General features: G+C 45.3%; 9 non-coding genes and 1 pseudogene across 9 annotated transcripts; all 10 read right to left on the reverse strand.

Annotated features, from left to right (window-relative positions):
- Positions 1-152: 152 nt before the first annotated feature.
- LOC130328746 (U2 spliceosomal RNA) lies at positions 153-343 on the reverse strand. Its single transcript, XR_008872616.1, has one exon. It is a non-coding gene; the product is annotated as a U2 spliceosomal RNA (small nuclear RNA).
- A 2077-nt stretch (positions 344-2420) lies between these two features.
- Positions 2421-2611, reverse strand: LOC130328747 (U2 spliceosomal RNA). Its single transcript, XR_008872617.1, has one exon. It is a non-coding gene; the product is annotated as a U2 spliceosomal RNA (small nuclear RNA).
- Positions 2612-4707: 2096 nt separating this feature from the next.
- Positions 4708-4898, reverse strand: LOC130328748 (U2 spliceosomal RNA). The gene has a single exon (XR_008872618.1). It is a non-coding gene; the product is annotated as a U2 spliceosomal RNA (small nuclear RNA).
- A 2088-nt stretch (positions 4899-6986) lies between these two features.
- LOC130328750 (U2 spliceosomal RNA) lies at positions 6987-7177 on the reverse strand. The gene has a single exon (XR_008872620.1). It is a non-coding gene; the product is annotated as a U2 spliceosomal RNA (small nuclear RNA).
- Positions 7178-9269: 2092 nt separating this feature from the next.
- Positions 9270-9460, reverse strand: LOC130328751 (U2 spliceosomal RNA). The gene has a single exon (XR_008872621.1). It is a non-coding gene; the product is annotated as a U2 spliceosomal RNA (small nuclear RNA).
- Positions 9461-11541: 2081 nt separating this feature from the next.
- Positions 11542-11732, reverse strand: LOC130328752 (U2 spliceosomal RNA). The gene has a single exon (XR_008872622.1). It is a non-coding gene; the product is annotated as a U2 spliceosomal RNA (small nuclear RNA).
- Positions 11733-13832: 2100 nt separating this feature from the next.
- Positions 13833-14023, reverse strand: LOC130328753 (U2 spliceosomal RNA). Its single transcript, XR_008872623.1, has one exon. It is a non-coding gene; the product is annotated as a U2 spliceosomal RNA (small nuclear RNA).
- Positions 14024-16082: 2059 nt separating this feature from the next.
- LOC130328824 (U2 spliceosomal RNA) lies at positions 16083-16276 on the reverse strand. Its single transcript, XR_008872687.1, has one exon. It is a non-coding gene; the product is annotated as a U2 spliceosomal RNA (small nuclear RNA).
- Positions 16277-21658: 5382 nt separating this feature from the next.
- LOC130328839 (U2 spliceosomal RNA) lies at positions 21659-21876 on the reverse strand (annotated as a pseudogene).
- A 2083-nt stretch (positions 21877-23959) lies between these two features.
- On the reverse strand, positions 23960-24153 carry LOC130328825 (U2 spliceosomal RNA). The gene has a single exon (XR_008872688.1). It is a non-coding gene; the product is annotated as a U2 spliceosomal RNA (small nuclear RNA).
- Positions 24154-27690: the final 3537 nt, after the last annotated feature.

Here is a 27690-nt window from a genome sequence, read left to right on the forward strand (position 1 = left end):
ACACAAGCAGAAGCAGAAGCAGCAGAAGCAGCAGCAGCACCACCTTTTGTTTTTTGGCTGCAGCAGCAGCAAGGCCCACAGGGCTGGCTAGCTGGCTAGCCAGCAAGCAGGTAGCAATGAAAGTAGGAATCTTTCTTTTTAACCCTGTAAGGGGGTGGTGCACTGTACCCGAAGATACTGCCATATCGGGTCAATGCATAGGGCGACGGAAGCAAGCTTCGAAATCGGCCCCCGTTCTCAAAAATCCATTTAATATATGGTCCCCAGATAGGGGACGTATCAGATATTAAACTGATAAGAACAGATACTACACTTGATCTTAGCCAAAAGGCCGAGAAGCGATAACCGTGAAAGGGGCGGGCCCAACAAGGTGCCCTTCATGGGCACTATCACTGCTTGCTGTCAGGGAGGCTGCCAGACAATTTTCCATGCACACTCTGGGCTGGGGGGCAGTCAACCACCAGTACACACAGCAGAACCTAAACCCATACCATTATTGCTAAGCAGCAAGACAGGGGCCCATTGCACTCCCACGGGGCCTTTTTAAATGCAATCCATAACCCGGATTTGCCAGGAACCCTTCTTACTCCTCCTACTTGCATGTGACACTGGGCTTAGGATCTGCATAGGAAACACACACACAAGCACACACCTACCTTTGTTGCCTGCAGATGCCTCCTTGGCTGTCCCCAAACGGTATCAAACCAACACCCACGGGAAGCTGTAAGCATAGAGGACATGCCTGCACCCCATTGGACTTACCTGTGTGGGTTAAACCCGGGTTATTTGACAACCTATGGCGGTGATGGTTCTGCTCAGGCAGAGCAGTGCTGATGCTCCTCATAAAGCTGTCGCTGCTGTGAAGGTTCTAGGTGACATCACAAATCCCTATGGTTACATACACAACAAAGCTGGGTTGTTGTTGTTTACACTCTGCAAGGCCTGTGGAAGTGAGTGACATCATAGCACTGTAGTTCTGAGGGTTCTAGATGGATGCAACAATCTCCTGTTGCTTCTATGAAGGCCATAATAGACGACATCACCAAACAGCTCCATAGTCACATACACAGCAAAGGAGAGATGTTGTTTACACCTAGTGATGTCAGTGGTATTGAGTGACATCACAGCACAGTGCTAAGGCTCCTGGGCCTGGACACAGCAGCGGCTGCAATATCTCAACGGAGAATACGTTTATATATATGTGTGTGTGTGCGCGTATATATATATATATATATATATATATATATATATTTCTCCGCCGAAATCACTTTTAAACCCATTTCCACCTTTTTTTCCCTTCTCTTCCTCTTACTTTTTTTTCACGTTTTTTTACGTTTTTCTCCTTTTCGCCTCTTTTCTGGGCGTATTATTCTTCTTTTTCTTCTTTTTTTTCGTCTAATGCATACCCCATCAGTGCAGCAATGCTTATTCAATACCGCCAGCAGATGGAGACACTGGGGGATAATTTTCTAAGGATTTATACTGATTTTTCCTGTCTGAATTTGTCGCACAGAAAGTTGCAGGCCAAATATGTGTGACATTTCTGCGACTTTAGCTTCTAGAGCATTTTTACAACATTATACATAGGTGCTGAATACATAAAAAGCGACTGTTCAGCGACAGACAAGTCGCATCGGCTGAAAGTAGGCCAGAATGTCAGTCCATGTTGGAGCAGGTTTAGATACAGTCTAAAGTATAGATCTCAAAGTCTGTGCACAGAATTTAGCAAGGGCCTCGCACCTTCTGATGCATCAGGTAGGTGCACAATAGCATAGCCTAACCCTCTGTACTTTGGTCTATATTGATGCGGGACATAGACAGCCAGCTGATGACCAATCCATTAGTGCAATGGATGGCTGGAAGCATTTGTCTTTGCCTTTGCAATACCACAGAAGCAATGCATGGTCAATGTACAGCAATGACACACCTGTGTGAACAGCCAGGAGACCCCCCCCCCATGTTATGTTACATAGTTACATAGTTAGTACGGTCGAAAAAAGACATATGTCCATCAAGTTCAACCAGGGAATTAAGGGGTAGGGGTGTGGCGCGATATTGGGGAAGGGATGAGATTTTATATTTCTTCATAAGCATTAATCTTATTTTGTCAATTAGGAACATTCAGCACCCACCCGCTATCAAGGCAGCTGCCTATCATGTCATGCCCTACCTGCACAGGTGTGCTGGCTACTCAAATGATCCAATTAAGGAGGCCATTTAGTCAGCAGCAGCAGAAGTCCTGTGCCTGGACGCTCCAACAGCGGCCAGACACAAGCAGAAGCAGAAGCAGCAGAAGCAGCAGCAGCACCACCTTTTGTTTTTTGGCTGCAGCAGCAGCAAGGCCCACAGGGCTGGCTAGCTGGCTAGCCAGCAAGCAGGTAGCAATGAAAGTAGGAATCTTTCTTTTTAACCCTGTAAGGGGGTGGTGCACTGTACCCGAAGATACTGCCATATCGGGTCAATGCATAGGGCGACGGAAGCAAGCTTCGAAATCGGCCCCCGTTCTCAAAAATCCATTTAATATATGGTCCCCAGATAGGGGACGTATCAGATATTAAACTGATAAGAACAGATACTACACTTGATCTTAGCCAAAAGGCCGAGAAGCGATAACCGTGAAAGGGGCGGGCCCAACAAGGTGCCCTTCATGGGCACTATCACTGCTTGCTGTCAGGGAGGCTGCCAGACAATTTTCCATGCACACTCTGGGCTGGGGGGCAGTCAACCACCAGTACACACAGCAGAACCTAAACCCATACCATTATTGCTAAGCAGCAAGACAGGGGCCCATTGCACTCCCACGGGGCCTTTTTAAATGCAATCCATAACCCGGATTTGCCAGGAACCCTTCTTACTCCTCCTACTTGCATGTGACACTGGGCTTAGGATCTGCATAGGAAACACACACACAAGCACACACCTACCTTTGTTGCCTGCAGATGCCTCCTTGGCTGTCCCCAAACGGTATCAAACCAACACCCACGGGAAGCTGTAAGCATAGAGGAAATGCCTGCACCCCATTGGACTTACCTGTGTGGGTTAAACCCGGGTTATTTGACAACCTATGGCGGTGATGGTTCTGCTCAGGCAGAGCAGTGCTGATGCTCCTCATAAAGCTGTCGCTGCTGTGAAGGTTCTAGGTGACATCACAAATCCCTATGGTTACATACACAACAAAGCTGGGTTGTTGTTGTTTACACTCTGCAAGGCCTGTGGAAGTGAGTGACATCATAGCACTGTAGTTCTGAGGGTTCTAGATGGATGCAACAATCTCCTGTTGCTTCTATGAAGGCCATAATAGACGACATCACCAAACAGCTCCATAGTCACATACACAGCAAAGGAGAGATGTTGTTTACACCTAGTGATGTCAGTGGTATTGAGTGACATCACAGCACAGTGCTAAGGCTCCTGGGCCTGGACACAGCAGCGGCTGCAATATCTCAACGGAGAATACGTTTATATATATGTGTGTGTGTGCGCGTATATATATATATATATATATATATATATATATATATATATATATATATATATTTCTCCGCCGAAATCCCTTTTAAACCCATTTCCACCTTTTTTTCCCTTCTCTTCCTCTTACTTTTTTTTCACGTTTTTTTACGTTTTTCTCCTTTTCGCCTCTTTTCTGGGCGTATTATTCTTCTTTTTCTTCTTTTTTTTCGTCTAATGCATACCCCATCAGTGCAGCAATGCTTATTCAATACCGCCAGCAGATGGAGACACTGGGGGATAATTTTCTAAGGATTTATACTGATTTTTCCTGTCTGAATTTGTCGCACAGAAAGTTGCAGGCCAAATATGTGTGACATTTCTGCGACTTTAGCTTCTAGAGCATTTTTACAACATTATACATAGGTGCTGAATACATAAAAAGCGACTGTTCAGCGACAGACAAGTCGCATCGGCTGAAAGTAGGCCAGAATGTCAGTCCATGTTGGAGCAGGTTTAGATACAGTCTAAAGTATAGATCTCAAAGTCTGTGCACAGAATTTAGCAAGGGCCTCGCACCTTCTGATGCATCAGGTAGGTGCACAATAGCATAGCCTAACCCTCTGTACTTTGGTCTATATTGATGCGGGACATAGACAGCCAGCTGATGACCAATCCATTAGTGCAATGGATGGCTGGAAGCATTTGTCTTTGCCTTTGCAATACCACAGAAGCAATGCATGGTCAATGTACAGCAATGACACACCTGTGTGAACAGCCAGGAGACCCCCCCCCCCATGTTATGTTACATAGTTACATAGTTAGTACGGTCGAAAAAAGACATATGTCCATCAAGTTCAACCAGGGAATTAAGGGGTAGGGGTGTGGCGCGATATTGGGGAAGGGATGAGATTTTATATTTCTTCATAAGCATTAATCTTATTTTGTCAATTAGGAACATTCAGCACCCACCCGCTATCAAGGCAGCTGCCTATCATGTCATGCCCTACCTGCACAGGTGTGCTGGCTACTCAAATGATCCAATTAAGGAGGCCATTTAGTCAGCAGCAGCAGAAGTCCTGTGCCTGGACGCTCCAACAGCGGCCAGACACAAGCAGAAGCAGAAGCAGCAGAAGCAGCAGCAGCACCACCTTTTGTTTTTTGGCTGCAGCAGCAGCAAGGCCCACAGGGCTGGCTAGCTGGCTAGCCAGCAAGCAGGTAGCAATGAAAGTAGGAATCTTTCTTTTTAACCCTGTAAGGGGGTGGTGCACTGTACCCGAAGATACTGCCATATCGGGTCAATGCATAGGGCGACGGAAGCAAGCTTCGAAATCGGCCCCCGTTCTCAAAAATCCATTTAATATATGGTCCCCAGATAGGGGACGTATCAGATATTAAACTGATAAGAACAGATACTACACTTGATCTTAGCCAAAAGGCCGAGAAGCGATAACCGTGAAAGGGGCGGGCCCAACAAGGTGCCCTTCATGGGCACTATCACTGCTTGCTGTCAGGGAGGCTGCCAGACAATTTTCCATGCACACTCTGGGCTGGGGGGCAGTCAACCACCAGTACACACAGCAGAACCTAAACCCATACCATTATTGCTAAGCAGCAAGACAGGGGCCCATTGCACTCCCACGGGGCCTTTTTAAATGCAATCCATAACCCGGATTTGCCAGGAACCCTTCTTACTCCTCCTACTTGCATGTGACACTGGGCTTAGGATCTGCATAGGAAACACACACACAAGCACACACCTACCTTTGTTGCCTGCAGATGCCTCCTTGGCTGTCCCCAAACGGTATCAAACCAACACCCACGGGAAGCTGTAAGCATAGAGGACATGCCTGCACCCCATTGGACTTACCTGTGTGGGTTAAACCCGGGTTATTTGACAACCTATGGCGGTGATGGTTCTGCTCAGGCAGAGCAGTGCTGATGCTCCTCATAAAGCTGTCGCTGCTGTGAAGGTTCTAGGTGACATCACAAATCCCTATGGTTACATACACAACAAAGCTGGGTTGTTGTTGTTTACACTCTGCAAGGCCTGTGGAAGTGAGTGACATCATAGCACTGTAGTTCTGAGGGTTCTAGATGGATGCAACAATCTCCTGTTGCTTCTATGAAGGCCATAATAGACGACATCACCAAACAGCTCCATAGTCACATACACAGCAAAGGAGAGATGTTGTTTACACCTAGTGATGTCAGTGGTATTGAGTGACATCACAGCACAGTGCTAAGGCTCCTGGGCCTGGACACAGCAGCGGCTGCAATATCTCAACGGAGAATACGTTTATATATATGTGTGTGTGTGCGCGTATATATATATATATATATATATATATATATATATATATTTCTCCGCCGAAATCACTTTTAAACCCATTTCCACCTTTTTTTCCCTTCTCTTCCTCTTACTTTTTTTTCACGTTTTTTTACGTTTTTCTCCTTTTCGCCTCTTTTCTGGGCGTATTATTCTTCTTTTTCTTCTTTTTTTTCGTCTAATGCATACCCCATCAGTGCAGCAATGCTTATTCAATACCGCCAGCAGATGGAGACACTGGGGGATAATTTTCTAAGGATTTATACTGATTTTTCCTGTCTGAATTTGTCGCACAGAAAGTTGCAGGCCAAATATGTGTGACATTTCTGCGACTTTAGCTTCTAGAGCATTTTTACAACATTATACATAGGTGCTGAATACATAAAAAGCGACTGTTCAGCGACAGACAAGTCGCATCGGCTGAAAGTAGGCCAGAATGTCAGTCCATGTTGGAGCAGGTTTAGATACAGTCTAAAGTATAGATCTCAAAGTCTGTGCACAGAATTTAGCAAGGGCCTCGCACCTTCTGATGCATCAGGTAGGTGCACAATAGCATAGCCTAACCCTCTGTACTTTGGTCTATATTGATGCGGGACATAGACAGCCAGCTGATGACCAATCCATTAGTGCAATGGATGGCTGGAAGCATTTGTCTTTGCCTTTGCAATACCACAGAAGCAATGCATGGTCAATGTACAGCAATGACACACCTGTGTGAACAGCCAGGAGACCCCCCCCACCCCCCCCATGTTATGTTACATAGTTACATAGTTAGTACGGTCGAAAAAAGACATATGTCCATCAAGTTCAACCAGGGAATTAAGGGGTAGGGGTGTGGCGCGATATTGGGGAAGGGATGAGATTTTATATTTCTTCATAAGCATTAATCTTATTTTGTCAATTAGGAACATTCAGCACCCACCCGCTATCAAGGCAGCTGCCTATCATGTCATGCCCTACCTGCACAGGTGTGCTGGCTACTCAAATGATCCAATTAAGGAGGCCATTTAGTCAGCAGCAGCAGAAGTCCTGTGCCTGGACGCTCCAACAGCGGCCAGACACAAGCAGAAGCAGAAGCAGCAGAAGCAGCAGCAGCACCACCTTTTGTTTTTTGGCTGCAGCAGCAGCAAGGCCCACAGGGCTGGCTAGCTGGCTAGCCAGCAAGCAGGTAGCAATGAAAGTAGGAATCTTTCTTTTTAACCCTGTAAGGGGGTGGTGCACTGTACCCGAAGATACTGCCATATCGGGTCAATGCATAGGGCGACGGAAGCAAGCTTCGAAATCGGCCCCCGTTCTCAAAAATCCATTTAATATATGGTCCCCAGATAGGGGACGTATCAGATATTAAACTGATAAGAACAGATACTACACTTGATCTTAGCCAAAAGGCCGAGAAGCGATAACCGTGAAAGGGGCGGGCCCAACAAGGTGCCCTTCATGGGCACTATCACTGCTTGCTGTCAGGGAGGCTGCCAGACAATTTTCCATGCACACTCTGGGCTGGGGGGCAGTCAACCACCAGTACACACAGCAGAACCTAAACCCATACCATTATTGCTAAGCAGCAAGACAGGGGCCCATTGCACTCCCACGGGGCCTTTTTAAATGCAATCCATAACCCGGATTTGCCAGGAACCCTTCTTACTCCTCCTACTTGCATGTGACACTGGGCTTAGGATCTGCATAGGAAACACACACACAAGCACACACCTACCTTTGTTGCCTGCAGATGCCTCCTTGGCTGTCCCCAAACGGTATCAAACCAACACCCACGGGAAGCTGTAAGCATAGAGGACATGCCTGCACCCCATTGGACTTACCTGTGTGGGTTAAACCCGGGTTATTTGACAACCTATGGCGGTGATGGTTCTGCTCAGGCAGAGCAGTGCTGATGCTCCTCATAAAGCTGTCGCTGCTGTGAAGGTTCTAGGTGACATCACAAATCCCTATGGTTACATACACAACAAAGCTGGGTTGTTGTTGTTTACACTCTGCAAGGCCTGTGGAAGTGAGTGACATCATAGCACTGTAGTTCTGAGGGTTCTAGATGGATGCAACAATCTCCTGTTGCTTCTATGAAGGCCATAATAGACGACATCACCAAACAGCTCCATAGTCACATACACAGCAAAGGAGAGATGTTGTTTACACCTAGTGATGTCAGTGGTATTGAGTGACATCACAGCACAGTGCTAAGGCTCCTGGGCCTGGACACAGCAGCGGCTGCAATATCTCAACGGAGAATACGTTTATATATATGTGTGTGTGTGCGCGTATATATATATATATATATATATATATATATATATATATATATATATTTCTCCGCCGAAATCACTTTTAAACCCATTTCCACCTTTTTTTCCCTTCTCTTCCTCTTACTTTTTTTTCACGTTTTTTTACGTTTTTCTCCTTTTCGCCTCTTTTCTGGGCGTATTATTCTTCTTTTTCTTCTTTTTTTTCGTCTAATGCATACCCCATCAGTGCAGCAATGCTTATTCAATACCGCCAGCAGATGGAGACACTGGGGGATAATTTTCTAAGGATTTATACTGATTTTTCCTGTCTGAATTTGTCGCACAGAAAGTTGCAGGCCAAATATGTGTGACATTTCTGCGACTTTAGCTTCTAGAGCATTTTTACAACATTATACATAGGTGCTGAATACATAAAAAGCGACTGTTCAGCGACAGACAAGTCGCATCGGCTGAAAGTAGGCCAGAATGTCAGTCCATGTTGGAGCAGGTTTAGATACAGTCTAAAGTATAGATCTCAAAGTCTGTGCACAGAATTTAGCAAGGGCCTCGCACCTTCTGATGCATCAGGTAGGTGCACAATAGCATAGCCTAACCCTCTGTACTTTGGTCTATATTGATGCGGGACATAGACAGCCAGCTGATGACCAATCCATTAGTGCAATGGATGGCTGGAAGCATTTGTCTTTGCCTTTGCAATACCACAGAAGCAATGCATGGTCAATGTACAGCAATGACACACCTGTGTGAACAGCCAGGAGACCCCCCCCCCCCCATGTTATGTTACATAGTTACATAGTTAGTACGGTCGAAAAAAGACATATGTCCATCAAGTTCAACCAGGGAATTAAGGGGTAGGGGTGTGGCGCGATATTGGGGAAGGGATGAGATTTTATATTTCTTCATAAGCATTAATCTTATTTTGTCAATTAGGAACATTCAGCACCCACCCGCTATCAAGGCAGCTGCCTATCATGTCATGCCCTACCTGCACAGGTGTGCTGGCTACTCAAATGATCCAATTAAGGAGGCCATTTAGTCAGCAGCAGCAGAAGTCCTGTGCCTGGACGCTCCAACAGCGGCCAGACACAAGCAGAAGCAGAAGCAGCAGAAGCAGCAGCAGCACCACCTTTTGTTTTTTGGCTGCAGCAGCAGCAAGGCCCACAGGGCTGGCTAGCTGGCTAGCCAGCAAGCAGGTAGCAATGAAAGTAGGAATCTTTCTTTTTAACCCTGTAAGGGGGTGGTGCACTGTACCCGAAGATACTGCCATATCGGGTCAATGCATAGGGCGACGGAAGCAAGCTTCGAAATCGGCCCCCGTTCTCAAAAATCCATTTAATATATGGTCCCCAGATAGGGGACGTATCAGATATTAAACTGATAAGAACAGATACTACACTTGATCTTAGCCAAAAGGCCGAGAAGCGATAACCGTGAAAGGGGCGGGCCCAACAAGGTGCCCTTCATGGGCACTATCACTGCTTGCTGTCAGGGAGGCTGCCAGACAATTTTCCATGCACACTCTGGGCTGGGGGGCAGTCAACCACCAGTACACACAGCAGAACCTAAACCCATACCATTATTGCTAAGCAGCAAGACAGGGGCCCATTGCACTCCCACGGGGCCTTTTTAAATGCAATCCATAACCCGGATTTGCCAGGAACCCTTCTTACTCCTCCTACTTGCATGTGACACTGGGCTTAGGATCTGCATAGGAAACACACACACAAGCACACACCTACCTTTGTTGCCTGCAGATGCCTCCTTGGCTGTCCCCAAACGGTATCAAACCAACACCCACGGGAAGCTGTAAGCATAGAGGACATGCCTGCACCCCATTGGACTTACCTGTGTGGGTTAAACCCGGGTTATTTGACAACCTATGGCGGTGATGGTTCTGCTCAGGCAGAGCAGTGCTGATGCTCCTCATAAAGCTGTCGCTGCTGTGAAGGTTCTAGGTGACATCACAAATCCCTATGGTTACATACACAACAAAGCTGGGTTGTTGTTGTTTACACTCTGCAAGGCCTGTGGAAGTGAGTGACATCATAGCACTGTAGTTCTGAGGGTTCTAGATGGATGCAACAATCTCCTGTTGCTTCTATGAAGGCCATAATAGACGACATCACCAAACAGCTCCATAGTCACATACACAGCAAAGGAGAGATGTTGTTTACACCTAGTGATGTCAGTGGTATTGAGTGACATCACAGCACAGTGCTAAGGCTCCTGGGCCTGGACACAGCAGCGGCTGCAATATCTCAACGGAGAATACGTTTATATATATGTGTGTGTGTGCGCGTATATATATATATATATATATATATATATATATATTTCTCCGCCGAAATCACTTTTAAACCCATTTCCACCTTTTTTTCCCTTCTCTTCCTCTTACTTTTTTTTCACGTTTTTTTACGTTTTTCTCCTTTTCGCCTCTTTTCTGGGCGTATTATTCTTCTTTTTCTTCTTTTTTTTCGTCTAATGCATACCCCATCAGTGCAGCAATGCTTATTCAATACCGCCAGCAGATGGAGACACTGGGGGATAATTTTCTAAGGATTTATACTGATTTTTCCTGTCTGAATTTGTCGCACAGAAAGTTGCAGGCCAAATATGTGTGACATTTCTGCGACTTTAGCTTCTAGAGCATTTTTACAACATTATACATAGGTGCTGAATACATAAAAAGCGACTGTTCAGCGACAGACAAGTCGCATCGGCTGAAAGTAGGCCAGAATGTCAGTCCATGTTGGAGCAGGTTTAGATACAGTCTAAAGTATAGATCTCAAAGTCTGTGCACAGAATTTAGCAAGGGCCTCGCACCTTCTGATGCATCAGGTAGGTGCACAATAGCATAGCCTAACCCTCTGTACTTTGGTCTATATTGATGCGGGACATAGACAGCCAGCTGATGACCAATCCATTAGTGCAATGGATGGCTGGAAGCATTTGTCTTTGCCTTTGCAATACCACAGAAGCAATGCATGGTCAATGTACAGCAATGACACACCTGTGTGAACAGCCAGGAGACCCCCCCCCCCCCCATGTTATGTTACATAGTTACATAGTTAGTACGGTCGAAAAAAGACATATGTCCATCAAGTTCAACCAGGGAATTAAGGGGTAGGGGTGTGGCGCGATATTGGGGAAGGGATGAGATTTTATATTTCTTCATAAGCATTAATCTTATTTTGTCAATTAGGAACATTCAGCACCCACCCGCTATCAAGGCAGCTGCCTATCATGTCATGCCCTACCTGCACAGGTGTGCTGGCTACTCAAATGATCCAATTAAGGAGGCCATTTAGTCAGCAGCAGCAGAAGTCCTGTGCCTGGACGCTCCAACAGCGGCCAGACACAAGCAGAAGCAGAAGCAGCAGAAGCAGCAGCAGCACCACCTTTTGTTTTTTGGCTGCAGCAGCAGCAAGGCCCACAGGGCTGGCTAGCTGGCTAGCCAGCAAGCAGGTAGCAATGAAAGTAGGAATCTTTCTTTTTAACCCTGTAAGGGGGTGGTGCACTGTACCCGAAGATACTGCCATATCGGGTCAATGCATAGGGCGACGGAAGCAAGCTTCGAAATCGGCCCCCGTTCTCAAAAATCCATTTAATATATGGTCCCCAGATAGGGGACGTATCAGATATTAAACTGATAAGAACAGATACTACACTTGATCTTAGCCAAAAGGCCGAGAAGCGATAACCGTGAAAGGGGCGGGCCCAACAAGGTGCCCTTCATGGGCACTATCACTGCTTGCTGTCAGGGAGGCTGCCAGACAATTTTCCATGCACACTCTGGGCTGGGGGGCAGTCAACCACCAGTACACACAGCAGAACCTAAACCCATACCATTATTGCTAAGCAGCAAGACAGGGGCCCATTGCACTCCCACGGGGCCTTTTTAAATGCAATCCATAACCCGGATTTGCCAGGAACCCTTCTTACTCCTCCTACTTGCATGTGACACTGGGCTTAGGATCTGCATAGGAAACACACACACAAGCACACACCTACCTTTGTTGCCTGCAGATGCCTCCTTGGCTGTCCCCAAACGGTATCAAACCAACACCCACGGGAAGCTGTAAGCATAGAGGACATGCCTGCACCCCATTGGACTTACCTGTGTGGGTTAAACCCGGGTTATTTGACAACCTATGGCGGTGATGGTTCTGCTCAGGCAGAGCAGTGCTGATGCTCCTCATAAAGCTGTCGCTGCTGTGAAGGTTCTAGGTGACATCACAAATCCCTATGGTTACATACACAACAAAGCTGGGTTGTTGTTGTTTACACTCTGCAAGGCCTGTGGAAGTGAGTGACATCATAGCACTGTAGTTCTGAGGGTTCTAGATGGATGCAACAATCTCCTGTTGCTTCTATGAAGGCCATAATAGACGACATCACCAAACAGCTCCATAGTCACATACACAGCAAAGGAGAGATGTTGTTTACACCTAGTGATGTCAGTGGTATTGAGTGACATCACAGCACAGTGCTAAGGCTCCTGGGCCTGGACACAGCAGTGGCTGCAATATCTCAACGGAGAATACGTTTATATATATGTGTGTGTGTGCGCGTATATATATATATATATATATATATATATATATATATATATATATATATATATTTCTCCGCCGAAATCACTTTTAAACCCATTTCCACCTTTTTTTCCCTTCTCTTCCTCTTACTTTTTTTTCACGTTTTTTTACGTTTTTCTCCTTTTCGCCTCTTTTCTGGGCGTATTATTCTTCTTTTTCTTCTTTTTTTTCGTCTAATGGATACCCCATCAGTGCAGCAATGCTTATTCAATACCGCCAGCAGATGGAGACACTGGGGGATAATTTTCTAAGGATTTATACTGATTTTTCCTGTCTGAATTTGTCGCACAGAAAGTTGCAGGCCAAATATGTGTGACATTTCTGCGACTTTAGCTTCTAGAGCATTTTTACAACATTATACATAGGTGCTGAATACATAAAAAGCGACTGTTCAGCGACAGACAAGTCGCATCGGCTGAAAGTAGGCCAGAATGTCAGTCCATGTTGGAGCAGGTTTAGATACAGTCTAAAGTATAGATCTCAAAGTCTGTGCACAGAATTTAGCAAGGGCCTCGCACCTTCTGATGCATCAGGTAGGTGCACAATAGCATAGCCTAACCCTCTGTACTTTGGTCTATATTGATGCGGGACATAGACAGCCAGCTGATGACCAATCCATTAGTGCAATGGATGGCTGGAAGCATTTGTCTTTGCCTTTGCAATACCACAGAAGCAATGCATGGTCAATGTACAGCAATGACACACCTGTGTGAACAGCCAGGAGACCCCCCCCCCCCCCCATGTTATGTTACATAGTTACATAGTTAGTACGGTCGAAAAAAGACATATGTCCATCAAGTTCAACCAGGGAATTAAGGGGTAGGGGTGTGGCGCGATATTGGGGAAGGGATGAGATTTTATATTTCTTCATAAGCATTAATCTTATTTTGTCAATTAGGAACATTCAGCACCCACCCGCTATCAAGGCAGCTGCCTATCATGTCATGCCCTACCTGCACAGGTGTGCTGGCTACTCAAATGATCCAATTAAGGAGGCCATTTAGTCAGCAGCAGCAGAAGTCCTGTGCCTGGACGCTCCAACAGCGGCCAGACACAAGCAGAAGCAGAAGCAGCAGAAGCAGCAGCAGCACCACCTTTTGTTTTTTGGCTGCAGCAGCAGCAAGGCCCACAGGGCTGGCTAGCTGGCTAGCCAGCAAGCAGGTAGCAATGAAAGTAGGAATCTTTCTTTTTAACCCTGTAAGGGGGTGGTGCACTGTACCCGAAGATACTGCCATATCGGGTCAATGCATAGGGCGACGGAAGCAAGCTTCGAAATCGGCCCCCGTTCTCAAAAATCCATTTAATATATGGTCCCCAGATAGGGGACGTATCAGATATTAAACTGATAAGAACAGATACTACACTTGATCTTAGCCAAAAGGCCGAGAAGCGATAACCGTGAAAGGGGCGGGCCCAACAAGGTGCCCTTCATGGGCACTATCACTGCTTGCTGTCAGGGAGGCTGCCAGACAATTTTCCATGCACACTCTGGGCTGGGGGGCAGTCAACCACCAGTACACACAGCAGAACCTAAACCCATACCATTATTGCTAAGCAGCAAGACAGGGGCCCATTGCACTCCCACGGGGCCTTTTTAAATGCAATCCATAACCCGGATTTGCCAGGAACCCTTCTTACTCCTCCTACTTGCATGTGACACTGGGCTTAGGATCTGCATAGGAAACACACACACAAGCACACACCTACCTTTGTTGCCTGCAGATGCCTCCTTGGCTGTCCCCAAACGGTATCAAACCAACACCCACGGGAAGCTGTAAGCATAGAGGACATGCCTGCACCCCATTGGACTTACCTGTGTGGGTTAAACCCGGGTTATTTGACAACCTATGGCGGTGATGGTTCTGCTCAGGCAGAGCAGTGCTGATGCTCCTCATAAAGCTGTCGCTGCTGTGAAGGTTCTAGGTGACATCACAAATCCCTATGGTTACATACACAACAAAGCTGGGTTGTTGTTGTTTACACTCTGCAAGGCCTGTGGAAGTGAGTGACATCATAGCACTGTAGTTCTGAGGGTTCTAGATGGATGCAACAATCTCCTGTTGCTTCTATGAAGGCCATAATAGACGACATCACCAAACAGCTCCATAGTCACATACACAGCAAAGGAGAGATGTTGTTTACACCTAGTGATGTCAGTGGTATTGAGTGACATCACAGCACAGTGCTAAGGCTCCTGGGCCTGGACACAGCAGCGGCTGCAATATCTCAACGGAGAATACGTTTATATATATGTGTGTGTGTGCGCGTATATATATATATATATATATATATATATATATTTCTCCGCCGAAATCACTTTTAAACCCATTTCCACCTTTTTTTCCCTTCTCTTCCTCTTACTTTTTTTTCACGTTTTTTTATTCTTTTTATTCACGTATTATTCTTCTTTTTCTTCTTTTTTTTCGTCTAATGCATACCCCATCAGTGCAGCAATGCTTATTCAATACCGCCAGCAGATGGAGACACTGGGGGATAATTTTCTAAGGATTTATACTGATTTTTCCTGTCTGAATTTGTCGCACAGAAAGTTGCAGGCCAAATATGTGTGACATTTCTGCGACTTTAGCTTCTAGAGCATTTTTACAACATTATACATAGGTGCTGAATACATAAAAAGCGACTGTTCAGCGACAGACAAGTCGCATCGGCTGAAAGTAGGCCAGAATGTCAGTCCATGTTGGAGCAGGTTTAGATACAGTCTAAAGTATAGATCTCAAAGTCTGTGCACAGAATTTAGCAAGGGCCTCGCACCTTCTGATGCATCAGGTAGGTGCACAATAGCATAGCCTAACCCTCTGTACTTTGGTCTATATTGATGCGGGACATAGACAGCCAGCTGATGACCAATCCATTAGCGCAATGGATGGCTGGAAGCATTTGTCTTTGCCTTTGCAATACCACAGAAGCAATGCATGGTCAATGTACAGCAATGACACACCTGTGTGAACAGCCAGGAGACCCCCCCCCCCATGTTATGTTACATAGTTACATAGTTAGTACGGTCGAAAAAAGACATATGTCCATCAAGTTCAACCAGGGAATTAAGGGGTAGGGGTGTGGCGCGATATTGGGGAAGGGATGAGATTTTATATTTCTTCATAAGCATTAATCTTATTTTGTCAATTAGGAACATTCAGCACCCACCCGCTATCAAGGCAGCTGCCTATCATGTCATGCCCTACCTGCACAGGTGTGCTGGCTACTCAAATGATCCAATTAAGGAGGCCATTTAGTCAGCAGCAGCAGAAGTCCTGTGCCTGGACGCTCCAACAGCGGCCAGACACAAGCAGAAGCAGAAGCAGCAGAAGCAGCAGCAGCACCACCTTTTGTTTTTTGGCTGCAGCAGCAGCAAGGCCCACAGGGCTGGCTAGCTGGCTAGCCAGCAAGCAGGTAGCAATGAAAGTAGGAATCTTTCTTTTTAACCCTGTAAGGGGGTGGTGCACTGTACCCGAAGATACTGCCATATCGGGTCAATGCATAGGGCGACGGAAGCAAGCTTCGAAATCGGCCCCCGTTCTCAAAAATCCATTTAATATATGGTCCCCAGATAGGGGACGTATCAGATATTAAACTGATAAGAACAGATAAGGTTTCAACTAAATTTTATTCAATAAATAAGAAACCATACAAAATTTAAAATGCTAAATAATAAAAGGTTCACAAAAGTTTTAAAATACAAATAATAAAACCAGTAATAAAAGGAGAAAAAATAAAAATGGCAGGATAAAACATTATACAAATGTCATAAAAACTGATTATATTGTTATTTCGTTCCATAGAGGCAGACACCACATGGATGCTGCCTCGCTGGCCCCCAACTGTTTCTTGTCTCTTAGGTAATAGATGTACATCTCACTCAGGGCCAGCTTTATACAGTTTTTAACATCAATAAAATCATGTTTAAAAAGTAAGATGTTCCTAACTTTCCAGATGGCATTTTTAAAACAATTAATAATCATCCAGCAGATCATCTGCTGTTTAAAATTGGGGCAGTTAAAAAGACCGTAAAAGACACATTCGTGATTAAAATCTTTTAGGCCGCAGGCCCACTTCAAAAGTGGGCCTACCTTCCTCCAAAGCTCCCGTGCAAAAGGGCAGTTCCAAAATATGTGCAGCACCGTTTCGTCCACTCCGCAGCCATCTCTCGGGCACTTGGCTCTCGCCACCAGTCCTCGCCTGTGCTGGAACTCACGAGTAGGGAGGCACTGGTGGACGATTGCCCAGGCAAGATCCCTGTGTACATTCGCCAGAAACTTCCCGTACACGTTCCGCCATACCTTTTTGGATCTTGCCTGTGTGAAATTGGACACTGCCAGGGTAACCTCACTCCACCTGAGGACCTTTGATACCTTTCTCTGGTCCCCCAGTATGTCAGGCTCCAAATCTTGGAGACCTAGGAGCCTGACTGTCTTTTCCAACACCACATAATGTTTTGGGGGACACAGAAGCACCGGAGCGTTCAGAGGGATGCGCAACCATCTTTTAAAAACCATGCCCGCAGCGTACCTTAAAAAGCAGCTAAAAATGCCATCGGATTTAATAATTTTAAAACAGAAACAGAAATACTTTATGTAAAAGAAAGTAAAAAGGTTAGGAACATCTTTCCCGCCATTATCTTTACTTTTGTACATAAAATCACGCTTTAATTTCTCAATTTTTGAACCCCATAAAAAAGTAAAAACAATTCTAGTTACTTTTTTTATGTATAAAATAGATGGAGGAAATACCATGGCAATGTATAGCATAATAGGGAGTAAAACCATCTTTATTATTAAAATCTTCCCCTCCATGGTAAGGTTTCTAAGATTCCACATTAAAATCTTCTTCTCCATCTTAGCTATAGCTGAATCCCAGTTAGGGCTCCCATCATTGACCTGGTTAAAAACAATACCTAAAACTTTAATTTGATCCTGTTGCATTGTGACTCCTGGGGTGATGGATGAATCCCAGGAGCCAATATAAAAACAGTCACATTTATCTGTGTTTAGCTTAAAACCAGAGACCTCGCAGAAATAGCTGGTGTTCCTCAATGCCCCCCTCATGGATGGAGAGTCCGGGCACAGTATGGTGACATCATCCATGTACCCCAACACCTTTAGATGGGTCCCTCCTCCACCAGGTATCGGTACGCATCTTACTACCCGGTCTTTTCTGAGGAGGGCCATCAGTGGTTCGATTGCGCAAATAAAAAGGAGTGGGGACAGGGGGCAGCCCTGTTTGACACCTGATAAAAGAGGAACACCGCTGGTTAAAAAGCCATTAACAGAGACTTGACTAAAACAGGATCGGTATAAAAGCATGATTCGGCTTAAAATCGTTTCAGGCACTGCCATCTTTTTAAGAACTAAAAACAGGTATTCATGGGAGACCCTATCAAAGGCTTTTTCAAAGTCTAAGGATAAAATTGCTACAGTTTGATTTCTATCCTTAAAATACCATAAAACATCTCTTAAAATATTTAGGGATTCAGCTATAGACCTTCCAGGTACCCCACAAACCTGATTTGGGTGAATTAATTTATGAATAAAAGGTTTAAAACGGACAGCTAATAACTTGGCTAAAACTTTATAATCGACATTTAAAAGTGTGATGGGGCGCCAATTTTTTAGCATATCCTTTTCACCCTTTTTAAAAAGTAATGATACAATCCCCCTCCTCCAGGAAGGGGGAAGTTCATTAACAATAAAAGTTTCTTTATACAATAAAACCATATCATCCTTTAAAATATCCCAAAAAGCTAAATAAAATTCGATGGGTAAACCATCTTCCCCAGGGGCCTTCCCACTAGAAAAACTTTTAAAAACAAATAAAAGTTCATCTAAGTTAAGATCACGGGATAAAACCTCCTGGTCTAAAACATCTAGCTTAAAATCAAGGGAATTAAGAACATGTTCTAAAAAGGATGGATTAAGATCTTTCTTATTAAAAAGAAGCTGGTAGAAGTTAAAAACTGCATCTAACATGCCTTTTGGAGTGGATTCACCCTCAAGGTTTTGGATGATATCCCTCCTATTCATCACTTTTTTAAAAAAGAAACGGGAACATTTCTCGCCCTCCTCCAGGTGCTGCACATGTGAGTTAAAAATGATTTGTTTCCCTTTCTTTTCTATGGCATGTTTTATTTCAGTTTTAAGGTTTAAAATATCATTTTCTACATCCATACCAGCTTCTTTCAATTTAAAAAGTACATTTAAACGCATGTTAAGAACATAAAACCACTGTTTTTCCATTTTTGCCTTCTTCTTACCTGCTTTGATAAAAGAAAATCTGATTTTAGATTTGGTGCCCTCCCACCAGTGCAGCATAGGCTCGTGGGGTTTTCTTTGTGATTGCCAGCATTGGTAGGTCCGCACAAACTCCTCTTTTATCTCAGGGTCCTCTAGGAGTGTGGTGTTTAATCTCCAGAGGCCCCTTTTTGCTTTTTGCTCCCCCTCTAGCTCCAGGCCCACCAAGAGGAGCTTATGATCAGAGAAGATATTCTGCTCGAGCGTGCATTTCAGGGGTTTAAAAGCTCTAGAGGAAAAAATAAAATCGATTCTGGAGCTCACTCTTCCATTGGACCATGTGGCGCCCGGGTCCTCCGGCAAGAGATCCTTCCAGCAATCTTTCAAATTAAAATCATCAATAACATTTTTAAGCAGGTAAGAAGTGCGGTCTTTACGATTAATATCCCCACCCTGCCGGTGTTCCCCATCACGTATGCAGTTAAAATCACCTCCCACCAGCAGGGGGGAAGACCCAACACAAAACAGTGGTAAAATTTCAAATAGTTCTGCCCGCTCCTGTTTATCAGGAGGGGCATACACATTTAAAACACGAATTAAAAGTCCATTAAAATATAGATGAATTAAAAGAGCTCTGCCAGGCACAATCTCAGTTACTGTATGAATAGAAAAAGGACTGGCCTCGGCAGAGCAGCCCAACACCCACAGAACGACAGTCATTTGCACCGGACCATATGGATGGGCCCAGCTTCCAGTCTTCTTTTAAGTCTTTATAGTCCATTTTACTAGGGATTCCACATTCTTGTAGCAGGCAAAGGTCAAAGTCACATGTCTCTAGATAAGAAAATAAAGCAGCCCTGCGATCAGGGCTCTTTAAGGACCTCACATTGAGTGAGGCAATTTTTACAGGGATAGGCATAGTTTATGGAGAGTCCGTGCTTGGAGAATCAAAGTCAATAATAAGCTGCGTACCGTCATCCCCCGCCTGCGGGGTCATCAGCTCCTTGATGTTCTGAGGGTCGGAGCTTGAGATCGATGATGCCCCGACCATGAGCTCGCTCTCGTCCGAACTACGGCACGCCGCTTTCCTTTGAATGTCTTCCTCTTCTTCTTCTCTTTGTCTTTTAAATGTCACACTGCTATCCATATCCTCTGTGTTGCTCTCACTCGATGTAATCTCTGGCCCCCGGCTGATGGATCTGCGTCTTCTTTCATCTTTTGACGACTGGAACTGCTGCACAGGGGCCTGTGAGGCCTCTTTTCCGGAACCTTTGCCGCTACCTTGGGAAGTTTTCATCGCTTGTTCCCCAGCAAGCGTTGCTGAGGACTGTTGCTCCAACTTCCCCATCGATCGACGATGGCCAGTTTTACCCACCGGGTCCACTGCTGGCGGGGCAGCAAACCCTGGTTTGGCGCCACTTGTCTTCTTGGCCCTGTCCTGTATAGGCGGAGTAACAGGACCAGGCTCAGACCTGGCCACCTGGCTCCCCTTCCGGCGGGCTTTCACCGGGGCCTCTTCGTCCGGAGCAGGGCGACCCTGGGCCAAGCCAGTACCTGGCTTATGCTGCAATTTTGGGTCCACCTCTGCCCCCACCGAGGCCCGTCGGCTGCCACCCGCCACAGGTGAGCCCCCTTCAGAAGTTTCGGCGGGCTCTTGAGCCAGGTAGGAAGTCGATCGACGTCTTTCAATTTCCCGGGCAGTAAACTCGATCACCCGCCCGGGCTTCGTGGAATCCCCATGGCCTCCCCCTAGCACTACCACCGGTGGGCCCCCCGATGGAGCACCAGAGGTCTTGGGCCTGGACCCATCAGTACCTGCCATCTGGGGTTTGGGCATCTTAAAAAAGGACGTCTTTTGTCCTGTCCCCTCTTTGGGTGGGCCCAGCCTTGACCCACCCATCGTAGTTTTTGCTTTATGGGGACAGGAATTAAAATCGTGATTTTCCTCTCCGCAGAGGTTGCACCTTATCGTATGGCTACATCTTGAGGCTATGTGACCTTCTTGGCCACACCTATTGCAGCGAATCACACGCTCCGCGCCACAGGTCTCCTGGGTGTGGCCAAACCTCAAGCAATTTCGGCAATACATAGGCATTTGAGGATAGAACAGGAAGCCCCGAACTCTCCCGATGGCAAAATTTGGGGGCGGATGGCAAAGACCCCCAATACCACCGGGATCCTTACGGAGCTTGACCCAGAACTTCCTCTTGCCGTTCCAGAACCGCACGGAGTTCAAGATTTTGTTTGCGAATCGCACCTCTTCGCAGTATCGCCGAAGAAAAGTGGCTATATCCTCCGTGGTCACATGAGGGCTGTGCATAGCCACCACCAACGGTATATGTTCCTCACCATAGAGGAACTGGAACGAAAGACCGTCGAGTCGATCGTCCCTCTGGTCCGCACCAGACAAGGTTGCATAGATGTTATCGCAACAAGCCGTGGCCGTGAAGGTGACGGTATACAGGCCACGGCTTTCCTGGTCATTTAGACACAGGATGTCCTCCCTATTGAGGCGGAAGTAGTCAAGAAGAATCACCTCCGCAATGAAGCGGAGGTTCTTCAACTGACGATGGCTCTCCGACACCTCTATGCGGATGGTATTTCGCATCGACATTTCCCCAGAGGGGAAAGCCCAGGAGAACGGCATCTTCCACACCCAGGGACTAAGCCCCTTCCCCAATAGCAGCAGGGGCTCGGAATCCCGCTATAAAAGCGGAACCCTTACCCAAGGCAGAGGTCGGGGGTACCCTAGGTGCTTCCGAAGCTACAGGTAACGCTCAACGTACCGAAAATGCCTTCTGAGACACAAGGTCCCAGAGACAGGGGGATCGCAACCCGTTGTCTGTGGACTAAGCCCGCTCCCCAATAGCAGCAAGGGGGTGAAGTCCCTCCGTAAGGAGAGACAATCCCCCAAGGCCGAGAAGCGGGGTACCACAGACACCTTCCGACCAGACCAAATGCAGATACTACACTTGATCTTAGCCAAAAGGCCGAGAAGCGATAACCGTGAAAGGGGCGGGCCCAACAAGGTGCCCTTCATGGGCACTATCACTGCTTGCTGTCAGGGAGGCTGCCAGACAATTTTCCATGCACACTCTGGGCTGGGGGGCAGTCAACCACCAGTACACACAGCAGAACCTAAACCCATACCATTATTGCTAAGCAGCAAGACAGGGGCCCATTGCACTCCCACGGGGCCTTTTTAAATGCAATCCATAACCCGGATTTGCCAGGAACCCTTCTTACTCCTCCTACTTGCATGTGACACTGGGCTTAGGATCTGCATAGGAAACACACACACAAGCACACACCTACCTTTGTTGCCTGCAGATGCCTCCTTGGCTGTCCCCAAACGGTATCAAACCAACACCCACGGGAAGCTGTAAGCATAGAGGACATGCCTGCACCCCATTGGACTTACCTGTGTGGGTTAAACCCGGGTTATTTGACAACCTATGGCGGTGATGGTTCTGCTCAGGCAGAGCAGTGCTGATGCTCCTCATAAAGCTGTCGCTGCTGTGAAGGTTCTAGGTGACATCACAAATCCCTATGGTTACATACACAACAAAGCTGGGTTGTTGTTGTTTACACTCTGCAAGGCCTGTGGAAGTGAGTGACATCATAGCACTGTAGTTCTGAGGGTTCTAGATGGATGCAACAATCTCCTGTTGCTTCTATGAAGGCCATAATAGACGACATCACCAAACAGCTCCATAGTCACATACACAGCAAAGGAGAGATGTTGTTTACACCTAGTGATGTCAGTGGTATTGAGTGACATCACAGCACAGTGCTAAGGCTCCTGGGCCTGGACACAGCAGCGGCTGCAATATCTCAACGGAGAATACGTTTATATATATGTGTGTGTGTGCGCGTATATATATATATATATATATATATATATATATATATATATATTTCTCCGCCGAAATCACTTTTAAACCCATTTCCACCTTTTTTTCCCTTCTCTTCCTCTTACTTTTTTTTCACGTTTTTTTACGTTTTTCTCCTTTTCGCCTCTTTTCTGGGCGTATTATTCTTCTTTTTCTTCTTTTTTTTCGTCTAATGCATACCCCATCAGTGCAGCAATGCTTATTCAATACCGCCAGCAGATGGAGACACTGGGGGATAATTTTCTAAGGATTTATACTGATTTTTCCTGTCTGAATTTGTCGCACAGAAAGTTGCAGGCCAAATATGTGTGACATTTCTGCGACTTTAGCTTCTAGAGCATTTTTACAACATTATACATAGGTGCTGAATACATAAAAAGCGACTGTTCAGCGACAGACAAGTCGCATCGGCTGAAAGTAGGCCAGAATGTCAGTCCATGTTGGAGCAGGTTTAGATACAGTCTAAAGTATAGATCTCAAAGTCTGTGCACAGAATTTAGCAAGGGCCTCGCACCTTCTGATGCATCAGGTAGGTGCACAATAGCATAGCCTAACCCTCTGTACTTTGGTCTATATTGATGCGGGACATAGACAGCCAGCTGATGACCAATCCATTAGTGCAATGGATGGCTGGAAGCATTTGTCTTTGCCTTTGCAATACCACAGAAGCAATGCATGGTCAATGTACAGCAATGACACACCTGTGTGAACAGCCAGGAGACCCCCCCCATGTTATGTTACATAGTTACATAGTTAGTACGGTCGAAAAAAGACATATGTCCATCAAGTTCAACCAGGGAATTAAGGGGTAGGGGTGTGGCGCGATATTGGGGAAGGGATGAGATTTTATATTTCTTCATAAGCATTAATCTTATTTTGTCAATTAGGAACATTCAGCACCCACCCGCTATCAAGGCAGCTGCCTATCATGTCATGCCCTACCTGCACAGGTGTGCTGGCTACTCAAATGATCCAATTAAGGAGGCCATTTAGTCAGCAGCAGCAGAAGTCCTGTGCCTGGACGCTCCAACAGCGGCCAGACACAAGCAGAAGCAGAAGCAGCAGAAGCAGCAGCAGCACCACCTTTTGTTTTTTGGCTGCAGCAGCAGCAAGGCCCACAGGGCTGGCTAGCTGGCTAGCCAGCAAGCAGGTAGCAATGAAAGTAGGAATCTTTCTTTTTAACCCTGTAAGGGGGTGGTGCACTGTACCCGAAGATACTGCCATATCGGGTCAATGCATAGGGCGACGGAAGCAAGCTTCGAAATCGGCCCCCGTTCTCAAAAATCCATTTAATATATGGTCCCCAGATAGGGGACGTATCAGATATTAAACTGATAAGAACAGATAAGGTTTCAACTAAATTTTATTCAATAAATAAGAAACCATACAAAATTTAAAATGCTAAATAATAAAAGGTTCACAAAAGTTTTAAAATACAAATATTAAAACCAGTAATAAAAGGAGAAAAAATAAAAATGGCAGGATAAAACATTATACAAATGTCATAAAAACTGATTATATTGTTATTTCGTTCCATAGAGGCAGACACCACATGGATGCTGCCTCGCTGGCCCCCAACTGTTTCTTGTCTCTTAGGTAATAGATGTACATCTCACTCAGGGCCAGCTTTATACAGTTTTTAACATCAATAAAATCATGTTTAAAAAGTAAGATGTTCCTAACTTTCCAGATGGCATTTTTAAAACAATTAATAATCATCCAGCAGATCATCTGCTGTTTAAAATTGGGGCAGTTAAAAAGACCGTAAAAGACACATTCGTGATTAAAATCTTTTAGGCCGCAGGCCCACTTCAAAAGTGGGCCTACCTTCCTCCAAAGCTCCCGTGCAAAAGGGCAGTTCCAAAATATGTGCAGCACCGTTTCGTCCACTCCGCAGCCATCTCTCGGGCACTTGGCTCTCGCCACCAGTCCTCGCCTGTGCTGGAACTCACGAGTAGGGAGGCACTGGTGGACGATTGCCCAGGCAAGATCCCTGTGTACATTCGCCAGAAACTTCCCGTACACGTTCCGCCATACCTTTTTGGATCTTGCCTGTGTGAAATTGGACACTGCCAGGGTAACCTCACTCCACCTGAGGACCTTTGATACCTTTCTCTGGTCCCCCAGTATGTCAGGCTCCAAATCTTGGAGACCTAGGAGCCTGACTGTCTTTTCCAACACCACATAATGTTTTGGGGGACACAGAAGCACCGGAGCGTTCAGAGGGATGCGCAACCATCTTTTAAAAACCATGCCCGCAGCGTACCTTAAAAAGCAGCTAAAAATGCCATCGGATTTAATAATTTTAAAACAGAAACAGAAATACTTTATGTAAAAGAAAGTAAAAAGGTTAGGAACATCTTTCCCGCCATTATCTTTACTTTTGTACATAAAATCACGCTTTAATTTCTCCATTTTTGAACCCCATAAAAAAGTAAAAACAATTCTAGTTACTTTTTTTATGTATAAAATAGATGGAGGAAATACCATGGCAATGTATAGCATAATAGGGAGTAAAACCATCTTTATTATTAAAATCTTCCCCTCCATGGTAAGGTTTCTAAGATTCCACATTAAAATCTTCTTCTCCATCTTAGCTATAGCTGAATCCCAGTTAGGGCTCCCATCATTGACCTGGTTAAAAACAATACCTAAAACTTTAATTTGATCCTGTTGCATTGTGACTCCTGGGGTGATGGATGAATCCCAGGAGCCAATATAAAAACAGTCACATTTATCTGTGTTTAGCTTAAAACCAGAGACCTCGCAGAAATAGCTGGTGTTCCTCAATGCCCCCCTCATGGATGGAGAGTCCGGGCACAGTATGGTGACATCATCCATGTACCCCAACACCTTTAGATGGGTCCCTCCTCCACCAGGTATCGGTACGCCTCTTACTACCCGGTCTTTTCTGAGGAGGGCCATCAGTGGTTCGATTGCGCAAATAAAAAGGAGTGGGGACAGGGGGCAGCCCTGTTTGACACCTGATAAAAGAGGAACACCGCTGGTTAAAAAGCCATTAACAGAGACTTGACTAAAACAGGATCGGTATAAAAGCATGATTCGGCTTAAAATCGTTTCAGGCACTGCCATCTTTTTAAGAACTAAAAACAGGTATTCATGGGAGACCCTATCAAAGGCTTTTTCAAAGTCTAAGGATAAAATTGCTACAGTTTGATTTCTATCCTTAAAATACCATAAAACATCTCTTAAAATATTTAGGGATTCAGCTATAGACCTTCCAGGTACCCCACAAACCTGATTTGGGTGAATTAATTTATGAATAAAAGGTTTAAAACGGACAGCTAATAACTTGGCTAAAACTTTATAATCGACATTTAAAAGTGTGATGGGGCGCCAATTTTTTAGCATATCCTTTTCACCCTTTTTAAAAAGTAATGATACAATCCCCCTCCTCCAGGAAGGGGGAAGTTCATTAACAATAAAAGTTTCTTTATACAATAAAACCATATCATCCTTTAAAATATCCCAAAAAGCTAAATAAAATTCGATGGGTAAACCATCTTCCCCAGGGGCCTTCCCACTAGAAAAACTTTTAAAAACAAATAAAAGTTCATCTAAGTTAAGATCACGGGATAAAACCTCCTGGTCTAAAACATCTAGCTTAAAATCAAGGGAATTAAGAACATGTTCTAAAAAGGATGGATTAAGATCTTTCTTATTAAAAAGAAGCTGGTAGAAGTTAAAAACTGCATCTAACATGCCTTTTGGAGTGGATTCACCCTCAAGGTTTTGGATGATATCCCTCCTATTCATCACTTTTTTAAAAAAGAAACGGGAACATTTCTCGCCCTCCTCCAGGTGCTGCACATGTGAGTTAAAAATGATTTGTTTCCCTTTCTTTTCTATGGCATGTTTTATTTCAGTTTTAAGGTTTAAAATATCATTTTCTACATCCATACCAGCTTCTTTCAATTTAAAAAGTACATTTAAACGCATGTTAAGAACATAAAACCACTGTTTTTCCATTTTTGCCTTCTTCTTACCTGCTTTGATAAAAAAAAATCTGATTTTAGATTTGGTGCCCTCCCACCAGTGCAGCATAGGCTCGTGGGGTTTTCTTTGTGATTGCCAGCATTGGTAGGTCCGCACAAACTCCTCTTTTATCTCAGGGTCCTCTAGGAGTGTGGTGTTTAATCTCCAGAGGCCCCTTTTTGCTTTTTGCTCCCCCTCTAGCTCCAGGCCCACCAAGAGGAGCTTATGATCAGAGAAGATATTCTGCTCGAGCGTGCATTTCAGGGGTTTAAAAGCTCTAGAGGAAAAAATAAAATCGATTCTGGAGCTCACTCTTCCATTGGACCATGTGGCGCCCGGGTCCTCCGGCAAGAGATCCTTCCAGCAATCTTTCAAATTAAAATCATCAATAACATTTTTAAGCAGGTAAGAAGTGCGGTCTTTACGATTAATATCCCCACCCTGCCGGTGTTCCCCATCACGTATGCAGTTAAAATCACCTCCCACCAGCAGGGGGGAAGACCCAACACAAAACAGTGGTAAAATTTCAAATAGTTCTGCCCGCTCCTGTTTATCAGGAGGGGCATACACATTTAAAACACGAATTAAAAGTCCATTAAAATATAGATGAATTAAAAGAGCTCTGCCAGGCACAATCTCAGTTACTGTATGAATAGAAAAAGGACTGGCCTCGGCAGAGCAGCCCAACACCCACAGAACGACAGTCATTTGCACCGGACCATATGGATGGGCCCAGCTTCCAGTCTTCTTTTAAGTCTTTATAGTCCATTTTACTAGGGATTCCACATTCTTGTAGCAGGCAAAGGTCAAAGTCACATGTCTCTAGATAAGAAAATAAAGCAGCCCTGCGATCAGGGCTCTTTAAGGACCTCACATTGAGTGAGGCAATTTTTACAGGGATAGGCATAGTTTATGGAGAGTCCGTGC

This window comes from Hyla sarda, unplaced genomic scaffold (assembly GCF_029499605.1).
Source record: "Hyla sarda isolate aHylSar1 unplaced genomic scaffold, aHylSar1.hap1 scaffold_314, whole genome shotgun sequence".
NCBI classification, from domain to species: domain Eukaryota; kingdom Metazoa; phylum Chordata; class Amphibia; order Anura; family Hylidae; genus Hyla; species Hyla sarda.